The sequence below is a fragment of the Coregonus clupeaformis genome, chromosome 11, assembly GCF_020615455.1.
Source record: "Coregonus clupeaformis isolate EN_2021a chromosome 11, ASM2061545v1, whole genome shotgun sequence".
In the NCBI taxonomy this organism is placed as follows: Eukaryota; Metazoa; Chordata; class Actinopteri; order Salmoniformes; family Salmonidae; genus Coregonus; species Coregonus clupeaformis.
Genome location: NC_059202.1, coordinates 14,397,379 through 14,408,914, shown reverse-complemented (window position 1 = coordinate 14,408,914; position 11,536 = coordinate 14,397,379). Strand labels below are relative to the sequence as shown.

At 43.0% G+C, this 11,536-nt stretch overlaps 1 protein-coding gene across 2 annotated transcripts in view; it reads left to right on the top strand.

The window, feature by feature from the left end:
- The first annotated feature begins 2,409 nt into the window (after positions 1-2,409).
- The window catches only part of LOC121576615 (talin-2-like), a 155,482-nt gene continuing 146,355 nt past the window's right edge, over positions 2,410-11,536 (top strand). For both annotated transcript variants that reach the window (XM_041889903.2, XM_041889902.2), the window contains exon 1: positions 2,410-2,468. The gene's annotated coding sequence lies outside the window, so the exon portion shown is untranslated. The remainder of the gene's footprint in view (positions 2,469-11,536) is intronic.

Genomic DNA, 11,536 nt, shown 5'->3' with positions numbered 1-11,536 from the left:
GCTTCCGCAGAGGAAGGGGAGCCAGCAGGCCAGAGGTGGATGAACGCAATGCCCTCGTTTGGGTGTAGGGACTGATCAGAGCCCGAAGGTACAGAGGTGCCGTTCCCCTCACTGCTCCATCTAAAGGTACACTCCACTCTACAATAACTGAGTAGTAGGCAAAAGCCCTCGCACAAAAGAGAAATTGACTTACAAACAAGTATATTAGGCCACCAGACTATGGGGATGCGACCGGTGACACTTTCCTTCTTGAAAGTCCAATATCTTGAAAACTTGATGGGACTGTATCAACAGTGGACTAATAAATAAAATACCAAAATATAGTTTTTGAGTGGATTTTCCCTTTAACTCTGTCTAAAGAACATTTCAAACTCCTGGTTACTCCTGGATCGGAATAGCTATTTTCCCAATGCGCACTGCCAAGGGCATCCTAACCACAGGTGCGCACTGTTATTGATTGGTGTGATGTCATTGGAGAACGTCACTTCGCCTAATATTAAATTATGTTTATTATTGGGTCTGTATTGACAGATATGAATACTGAAGGCCTAAATATTTACTGGAAATATTTTGAGATGATTCATGTTTATTATAAAGGGTTTATCATTATAGGCTAGCCTACTTACCTGTTGTGAGGTTGAAGAAAATGTACCCCTGTTATTTGGATCGGACGGTATTGCCCAAGGAAGGAATAGGCAGTTGCCCTTTTGTGTGGCAGTCTGCTTCAGGTTCTGTAATGGAGAGGGGTTATAGGCCTCATGTACATTGTTGCTGTGAGCTGTGCCATGACGCTTAGGCGTTTGTATTTAGCTGTTTAAGTATCTTAAAATGTTCATAATGTTTTGTACACTCAGTGTATATGATGGTGTGTATAGACATTATGGGCAGTATATGAATAGAAAAGGTGGGTAAAACAGTAGGTAAACATTATTAAAGTGACCAGTATTCAATGACGATGTACATAGGGCAACAGTCTCTAAGGTACAGGGTTGAGTGTCGGGTCGTATCCGGCTAGTAACTGTGAATAAAGTTCAGGGCAGGGCACTGGGCGGACGCCAGCTAGTGATGACTGTTTAACAGTCTGATGGCCTGGAGATAGAAGCTGTTTTTCAGTCTCTCTGTCCTAGCTTTGATGCACCTGTGCTGTCTATGCCTTATAGATGATAGAGGGGTGAACAGGCTGTTGCTCGGGTGGCTGATGTCCTTGATGATCTTCTTGGCCTTCCTGTGACACCGGGTGCTGTAGATGTCCTGGAGGGCAGGCAGTGTGCGTTGGGCTAGCTGCAACACCTTCTGGCGAGCCATGCGGTTGCAGACGGTGCAGTTGTCGTACCAGGCGGTGACACGGCCCGACAGGATGTTCTCAGTGGTGCATCTGTAGAAGTTTGGGATGGTCTTAGGGGCCAAGCCAAATTTATTCAGCCTCCTGAGGTTGAAGAGGTGCTATTGCGCCTTCTTCACATGTGTGGATGGTTGTTGAGTCAATTAGACCATGCCAATTTCAAGCTTATCTTTCTAAAGTTATTTCAGAATAATTTGCCAAGGTAGCTGGCTAACTCCTTGATCCTGCTTTGTAGTTTTCCCCTCTGCACTCTGTCACCGTAAATAAACCATTAGGCCCCTATGCAATTGAAGATGTTGCAAGCCTGCCTTCCTACATCTCCCTTAGCTACCATGGGTCGCCTATTATTTTATATAATTACTAGACTCATACAATACAATGCCAAGTTATAGCACAACATACTGCAAAGTGTTTATCATAGTTACCTGCTGGAGTTTTGGGCAACTGTCTAAAGGTATTGTAGGTCTATTGTCAAGTAGGCCTAGGTTTACAAAATGGAGTGCAATCATAAGTTGCTTTACCATTTCCATGCCAGATTCATTACAGCATACATTTAAATAATATGATATGAGCATTGGTTTCTCTAAATAAATCAAATTACGTTTTGTGCATCATGTATGCCTAAGCTAATGAAGACACATATGTACTAATAGAATGCTAAATGACTCCAACCAACACTACATTTTCTAGCCCGTTACCAGGGAGTGTGTTTTCATTATGTTTCATGACAAGAAATTCCATCAATTTGAGAGTACACACATGCATCATGCATGCACATAATCTCTCTCTCTCTCTCTCTCTCTCTCTCTCTCTCTCTCTCGCTCACACCTGCTCGTTCTCCCTCCATCCATCCCTCACACGCACACACACGCATTGCATTACTGTATAAGTAGTGCTGCTGAAGATGCGCCAAGTGTTTTGGTATACATACTGCTACAATTGTCAACCTACTGTATTGTAAAGACAAGCTGGATGCAAACGTATGGAGTGCGAGTGTGTGACGCGCTTCCTCTTTTCTGCGCACAGAACAAGGAGGGGCTTGATACCGTGGAGGCAGGACTGCTGCTGGATGGTGTGTGTGCACATTCAAGTCAGCTCGAATGCACTAACGAGTGACAGATTTCAGGTAGGATTTAACGTTCTTTTTATCGTTCCAACGTGTTTTAACACTGACGTTTTAGGTTGGTATGTGCACTGGCCAACTGGGCTGTATGGTAGAGTATGTCCTTTACGGTATTTGATACGAGCGCTCTAATGCATAAGAATTAATCAAAGCCTATGTTCAGTCGTTCTGTTTCAGACTCAGAGCTGACTTTTAATTGATCTTGTCTATGGGTGTCATATAAATTCAATATTTAACCAGTTTTAGTTTTATTTTTGACTAGGCTACGTTGCAATTTCATGTGTTGTTTGCCCATAATTGCATAATTTATGGTTGTTGATATCATTACACCTGACACAGCAAACATGTAGGCTATTTAATATGTGACAATCTTACAACTTCATTAAACATAAGTGGCTATCTTGAGTAAATTTTAACTAGTTTCCTGAACCTCGTCGTGCAAATGGTAAACATTCAATCCAGTCTCCAGTGCGAATTTGAGAGGCAATCCCGTATTGACCGGTGTTGCTAACGTTTTATATTCTGTAGGCTACTTTGAAGGTTCCACCGCCAGTACTGTCATCGCTAGTGTGAATTTGCCGCCATATCTTAATCGTAGCCTATGTCTGAAACCTATCAATGCCATATTATCAAAACTACCCGGTAATAGAATTACTGTAGCCCAATACACCACTAGGCTACTCTACTACTAGTCTACATCAAGAGAAAACAAAATCAGATTATGATATTAGGCTGTAACCCAATACATCGTGTCCATAGCGCATCAGTGGTTAAAATAAGTAAAAATATTAAGGTTGAGTGTTTTCCTGTAGCCTACATGTAGTGTGATTGCAGGATGACAATAAACCACGAGCCTCCCACTCATAGCATAAGTTTAGCAGTTTACATCAGCAGCCTATGATGCTGAGTCCATGTCAGAAGCAGCAGACCGGTTGCGATTCCTGCTACTCCTGCCTTCTTGTTCATGTATTTCCAGATCCGAGTTGTGTCCAGATTTGGTCTCGGAAGGCTACGGATTAAGAGACTTAAACCATTGTGTCCCAAGGTGCATTTGAGGATAGTCATAAATAATAGGTCCACATTTACCAGTCAGGTATCCTATTTAGATTTCTGTAGAGCAAACCATTTGGACTAGTACGAGTACCCATATTAGCATGCTCCATATATCAAGATGTGAAATTGATAAGAGGCACAACTTGGTCATGCATAGACATAAAATAAATGAAATATCTTGGTAGCCTATAAGTGGGATATCTTGTCCTCAGCTTTTGTCACACTGCTACATAGTTGATATGCCTATGGGCATTCTGCCACACAGTAAGCTTACTTGTTAGCTATATGTGGACCATTCATGTGACAGGTTTCCCCACAGTCTGACATGCTGAATTCCAAATTGACCCTTAACCCTTACCCGCCAGGCACTCCTGTAGATCTGAAAGGATTGCTTATGTGTAATGTCAAGATTTCCACTCAGCCAATCAGATGGCAAGTTTTTAACATATTGTTTAAAGCTATCCAGCCCTTTCAGTGCTACATAAGTGCCTCAGGGGTAGGGGCTAGGGGTTTAATTAGGCCTAGACTAAAATGTCTAAAGTACAACATCTTTGGCCTTACCAATCACATAGACATTCCTTGCAGATTCTCTGCCTGCCCACTCCCCATGTCAGTTGGCAGTTGGCAGTGTGCCTTCCTACTCCCATGAGTCAGCTATCTGTCTCTGCATTGCCACTGGAGGAGCTGGAACACAAGTCCTCTATAATGTATGTCAGTCACTGTTGGTGGCTAGAGGAAGGGCTCTCTGAAGATCACGTTGACATGATGTGCCAAGAAAGATACGCTTGAGACTGTAGGCTGCTGGAAAGGGTTGAAGAATTCTAAACATCTTTCTGCAAAGGGATTGTGCTGGATGGGTCAGTTGATGAGAGAGTGTGTTTTAATTTCACCCTCTAAACTGATGTGTGCCATAATCAGACTTAAAATACACTCTAGGACTTTGCATAGAGTAATGATATCTGAATGTCATATACTCTTTGAAGAACAGGACATTGAAGGAAATGGTATGTCTAGAGTGTTCAGGTGTTATGCATAGGGATTGGCATTTGACATCTTTTGACTGTTCGAGTACTCAAATAAGTACTCGAATAAAACAAATAATCAATTTTTTAGAAGGCTCACACTGGAAAAGAATATGTGCACATTTGTCTTCACTTAGTGGACAGCTTATTAGGTACACCCATCTAGTACCGGGTCGGACTCCTGAACAGACTAAATTATTCAGGGAATGGATACGTTGCTCAATTGGTATCAAGGGACCTAACGTGTGTCAGGAAAACATTCCCCACACCATTACACTACCGCCAACCGCCTGTACCGTTTACACCAGGCAGGATGGGGCCATGGACTCATGCTGCGTACACCAAAGCCTGGCTCTGCCATCAGCATGACGCAACAGGAACCAGGATTAATCGGACCAGGCAATGTTTTTCCACTCCTCAATTGTCCAGTGTTGGTGATTGCGTGCCCACTGGAGCCGTTTCTTCTTGTTTATAGCTGATAGGAGTGGAACCTGGTGTGGTCGTCTGCTGCAATAGCCCATCCGTGACAAGGACCGATGAGTTGTGCGTTCCGAGAAGCCGTTCTGCACACTGCTGTTGTACTGCGCCGTTATTTGCCTGTTTGTGGCCGCCTGTTAGCTTGCACGATTCTTGCCATTCTCCTTCGACCGCTCATCAACGAGCTGTTTTCACCCACAGGATTGTCGCTGGCTGGATGTTTTTTGTTTGTCACACCATTCTCAGTAAACCCTAGACACTGTTGTGTGTGAAAAGCCTAGGAGGCCGGACGTTTCTGAGATACTGGAACTGGTGCGCCTGGCACTGAGGATCATACCACGCTCAAAGATGCTAAGGTCACTTGTTTTGCTCATTCTAAAGTTCAATCGAACAGTAACTGAATACCTCGATGCTTGTCTGCTTCACATAGCAAGCCACGGCCACATTACTCGCTGTCTGTAGGAGCAAACCATTTTCGTGTACCCAATAAACTGGCCACTGAGTGTATAATGCCTAATTTATCATAACCGTTACAGATAACAAATCCTAATTGCTAAATTGCCCCATATATATTCAGTCAATAAAAAAAGCAAGTGCCATTTAAGATTTAATTAATTTAAACCGTAACATCAACTGGTTATATTAAATAGTAGAACACAATCTTCAAAAAGGCAGTAACCTCAGCAGTGGCACTTGCTTGTAGAAGCCTGTGGCTGTGCAATGGCATAGCCTTGTTTTGTTAATTTAGCAGACAAGACGCTCTTATTTCCTAAGCCCTTATCACAGTGAAGACACACCTATTTTATAGAAAAAAAAAAAAAAATTATGTAATATAACAAAATAAAATAGAACCAAATATTTTTCCAAATGAAAAGAGTTGCCAGTGTGAAGTGATGCTCATCTCGTGCCTGGAACAGTTCTTCTCAGAGTGAATATTTGAAACAGGGCTTAATTTGGTGAGTTAAAATACAATTTTCTTCAGGGATCAAAACAAAATTGGTCTTCTTTTCGATATACATACTTTTTATTTAGTTTATTCTGCCTGTTCTTTGGAATTTTCTAAATGGATGAACAATTCCACATTGAACACTGCATGGTGATGAATTACGGCCATTGGTGAGTAGGCATATGCTTAATGATTCTGATGAAAATACGCTCTGTGTCTTTATCAAACTAATGTTTTTGCATATTTTCAGTGCGGAACCGGTCTATGTTTAGGGGGTTATAGCCTATGCTAATGAATTCTAAATGGCAGTAGCAGTTCACAAAGTAGCTTAAGCAGAAAATTGAAGGGACACAATTATTCCAAAACTGCAGCTCATTGTTGGAACACATATTTTCTTTCTTCAATCAACCAGTCCATGTTGAATTTGTGATAAAACTGTCGTCAATTGGCAAGGAATGTAGCTTGTGTATCCCATCAGTTAGATACGTTTTCATAGGGATTTATTACTGTAGGCCTAATGGGAGCTTGTGTGCGCACTCATTACGCGTGTGTGGAGGGAGCAGTCGGAACGCAATAGAGTGAAAGAGACACAGAGGGTAAAGGGAATTTAGGGAGAAAAACGTGTGATGCTTGGCTTGGTTTCTTTTTTGTTGTGCCCCGCAAATGCACATGTACAAATGGAGCACTAGAGTCAAAGCAAATTAACATAGTCTTCAAAACAAAATTTCACTTGCCAATTGCACGCTCCCTCAACTTTAGACATCTGTGGCATTGTGTTATGTGACAAAACTGCACATTTTAGAGTGGCCTTTTATTGCCCTCAGCACAAGGTGCACCTGTGTAATGATCATGCTGTTTAATACGCTTCTTGATATGCCACACCTGTCAGGTGGATGGATTATCTTGGCAAAGGAGAAAGGGATGTAAACACATTTGTACACAACATTTGAGAGAAATAAGCTTCTTGTAAATATGGAAAATTTCTGGGTTATTTTATTTCAGCTCATGAAACGTGGGACCAACACTTAACATGTTGCGTTTATATTTGTGTTCAGTGTAATTAGCCTACGCTTTCTGTGTTTACTTCCTAAGAGGAGGCCTCACCTCTAGCAAAGCAATTCTCATTGGCTATTCTCCGGGCCATAGTGGAAGGACAGGACAAGCATCAGTCAAACATATTTGAAGCTCGATGTCAGTTTGAGGTGAAATATGTCTGAAAAGACTAATGTGCTTAGACGTAGATGGGAGACTATACAATCTGTTGATCTGCAAAAAAAAGCATTCCAAGAATGGACACAGGTCATAGTGACGAAGGTTAATCCTACAATCCAAACTAGATGCCCTCAATCTCACACAAATTATCAACGAACCTACCAGGTACAACCCTAAATCCGTAAACATGGTACCCTCATAGATATCATCCTGACTAACTTACCCTCTAAATACACCTCCGCTGTCTTCAACCAGGATCTCAGCGATCACTGCCTTATTGCCTGCGTCCGTAACGGGTCCGTGGTCAAACGACCACCCCTCATCACTGTCAAACGCTCCCTAAAACACTTTAGCGAGCAGGCCTTCCTAATTGACCTGGCCCAGGTATCCTGGATGGATATAGATCTCATTCCGTCAGTAGAGGATGCCTGGTTGTTCTTTAAAAGTAATTTCCTCTCAATCTTAAATAAACATGCCCCATTCAAAAAATACAGAACTAAGAACAGATATAGCCCCTGGTTCTCCTCAGACTTGACTGCCCTTGACCAGCACAAAAACATCCTGTGGTGTACTGCATTAGCATCAAATAGCCCCCGCGATATGCAACTTTTCAGGGAAGTTAGGAACCAATATACACAAGCAGTAAGGAAAGCAAAGGCTATCTTTTTCAAACAGAAATGTGCATCCTGTAGCACTAACTCCAAAAAGTTTTGGGACACTGTAAAGTCCATCGACAATAATCGAGAATTTCAACAAGCATTTTGCTACGGCTGGCCATGCTTTCCACCTGGCTACCCCTACCCCGGCCACCAGCTCTGCACCCTCCGCTGCAACTTGCCCATGCCTCCCCCGCTTCTCCTTCACACAAATTCAGACAGCTGATGTTCTGAAAGAGCTGCAAAATCTGGACCCCTACAAATCAGCTGGGCTAGACAATCTGGACCCTTTCTTTCTAAAAAATTGCCGCCGAAATTGTCGCAACCCCTATTACTAGCCTGTTCAACCTCTCTTTCGTAACGTCTGAGATCCCCAGAGATTGTAAAGCTGCCACGGTCATCCCCCTCTTCAAAGGAGGTGACACTCTAGATCCAAACTGTTACAGACCTACAGTGGGGAAAAAAAGTATTTAGTCAGCCACCAATTGTGCAAGTTCTCCCACTTAAAAAGATGAGAGAGGCCTGTAATTTTCATAATAGGTACACGTCAACTATGACAGACATATTGAGAATTTTTTTCCCAGAAAATCACATTGTAGGATTTTTTATGAATTTATTTGCAAATTGTGGTGGAAAATAAGTATTTGGTCAATAACAAAAGTTTCTCAATACTTTGTTATATACCCTTTGTTGGCAATGACACAGGTCAAACGTTTTCTGTAAGTCTTCACAAGGTTTTCACACACTGTTGCTGGTATTTTGGCCCTTTCCTCCATGCAGATCTCCTCTAGAGCAGTGATGTTTTGGGGCTGTCGCTGGGCAACACGGACTTTCAACTCCCTCCAAAGATTTTCTATGGGGTTGAGATCTGGAGACTGGCTAGACCACTCCAGGACCTTGAAATGCTTCTTACGAAGCCACTCCTTCGTTGCCCGGGCGGTGTGTTTGGGATTATTGTCATGCTGAAAGACCCAGCCACGTTTCATCTTCAATGCCCTTGCTGATGGAAGGAGGTTTTCACTCAAAATCTCACGATACATGGCCCCATTCATTCTTTCCTTTACACGGATCAGTCGTCCTGGTCCCTTTGCAGAACAACAGCCCCAAAGCATGATGTTTCCACCCCCATGCTTCACAGTAGGTATGGTGTTCTGTGGATGCAACTCAGCATTCTTTGTCCTCCAAACACGACGAGTTGAGTTTTTACCAAAAAGTTATATTTTGGTTTCATCTGACCATATCACATTCTCCCAATCCTCTTCTGGGTCATCCAAATGCACTCTAGCAAACTTCAGACGGGCCTGGACATGTACTGGCTTAAGCAGGGGGACACGTCTGGCACTGCAGGATTTGAGTCCCTGGCGGCGTAGTGTGTTACTGATGGTAGGCTTTGTTACTTTGGTCCCAGCTCTCTGCAGGTCATTCACTAGGTCCCCCCCGTGTGGTTCTGGGATTTTTGCTCACCGTTCTTGTGATCATTTTGACCCCACGGGGGTGAGATCTTGTGTGGAGCCCCAGATCGAGGGAGATTATCAGTGGTCTTGTATGTCTTCCATTTCCTAATAATTGCTCCCACAGTTGATTTCTTCAAACCAAGCTGCTTACCTATTGCAGATTCAGTCTTCCCAGCCTGGTGCAGGTCTACAATTTTGTTTCTGGTGTCCTTTGACAGCTCTTTGGTCTTGGCCATAGTGGAATTTGGAGTGTGACTGTTTGAGGTTGTGGACAGGTGTATTTTATACTGATAACAAGTTCAAACAGGTGCCATTAATACAAGTAACGAGTGGAGGACAGAGGAGCCTCTTAAAGAAGAAGTTACAGGTCTGTGAGAGCCAGAAATCTTGCTTGTTTGTAGGTGACCAAATACTTATTTTCCACCTTAATTTGCAAATAAATTCATTAAAAATCCTACAATGGGATTTTCTGGATATTTTTTTCTCAGTTTGTCTGTCATAGTTGACGTGTACCTATGATGAAAATTACAGGCCTCTCTCATCTTTTTAAGTGGGAGAACTTGCACAATTGGTGGCTGACTAAATACTTTTTTCCCCCACTGTATATCCATCCTGCCCTGCCCTTCGAAAGTATTTGAAAGCCAAGTTAACAAACAGATCACCGACCATTTCGAATCCCACCGTACCTTCTCCGCTATGCAATCCGGTTTCCGAGCTGGTCATGGGTGCACTTCAGCCACGCTCAAGGTCCTAAACGATATTATAACTGTGATCGATAATAGACAGTACTGTGCAGCCTACTTCATCGACCTGGCCAAGGCTTTCGACTCTGTCAACCACCGCATTCTTATTGGCAGACTAAATAGCCTTGGTTTCTCAAATGACTGCCTCGCCTGGTTCACCAACTACTTCTCAGATAGAGTTCAATGTGTCAAATCGGAGGGCCTGTTGTCTGGACCTATGGCAGTCTCTATGGGGGTGCCACAGGGTTCAATTCTTGGGCTGACTCTTTTCTCTGTGTATATCAATGATGTCGCTCTTGCTGCTGGTGACTCTCAGATGCACCTCTACGCAGACGACACCATTTTGTGTTCATCTAGCCCTTCATTGGACACTGTGTTAACAAACCTCCAAACGAGCTTCAATGCCATACAATACTCCTTCAGTAGCCTCCAACTGCTCTTAAACACTAGTAAAACTAAATGCATGCTCTTCAATCGAACGCTGCTGGCACCCGCCCACCCGACTAGAATCACTACCCTCGACGGGTCTGACCTAGAGTATGTGGACAACTACAAATACCTAGGTGTCTGGTTAGACTGTAAACTCTCCTTCCAGACTCACATTAAGAATCTCCAATCCAAAGTTAAATCTAGAATCGGCTTCCTATTTCGCAACAAAGCCTCCTTCACTCATGCTGCCAAACATGCCCTCGTAAAACTGACTATCCTACCGATCCTTGACTTCGGCGATGTCATTTACAAAATAGCCTCCAACACTCTACTCAGCAAATTGGATGTAGTCTATCACAGTGCCATCCGTTTTGTCTCCAAAGCCCCATACACTACCCACCACTGTGACCTGTACGCTCTTGTTGGCTGGTCCTCACTACATGTTCATCGTCAAACCCACTGGCTCCAGGCCATCTATAAATCACTGCTAGGCAAATCCCCGCCTTATCTAAGCTCATTGGTCACCATAGCAGCACCCACCTGTAGTCTGCGCTCCAGCAGGTATATCTCACTGGTCATCCCCAAAGCCAACACCTCCTTTGGCCGCCATTCCTTCCAGTTCTCTGCTGCCAATGACTGGAACGAATTGCAAAAATATCTGAAGCTGGAGACTCTTATCTCCCTCACTAACTTTAAGCATCAGTTGTCAGAGCACCTTACCGATCACTGCACCTGTACACAGCCCATTTGAAATTAGCCCACCCAACTACCTCATCCCTATATTGTTATTTATTTTGCTCTTTTGCACCCCAGTATCTCTATTTGCACATAATCTCTTGCACATCTATCATTCAAGTGTTAATACTAATTGTAATTATTTTGCACTATAGCCTATTTATTGCCTTACCTCCATAACTTGCTACATTTGCACACTCTGTATATATATTTTCTGTTGTATTTTTTGACTTTGTTTTCTTTTACCCCCATATGTAACTCTGTGTTGTTGTTTTTATCGCACTGCTTTGCTTTATCTTGGCCAGGTTGCAGTTGTAAATGAGAACTTGTTCTCAACTGGCCTA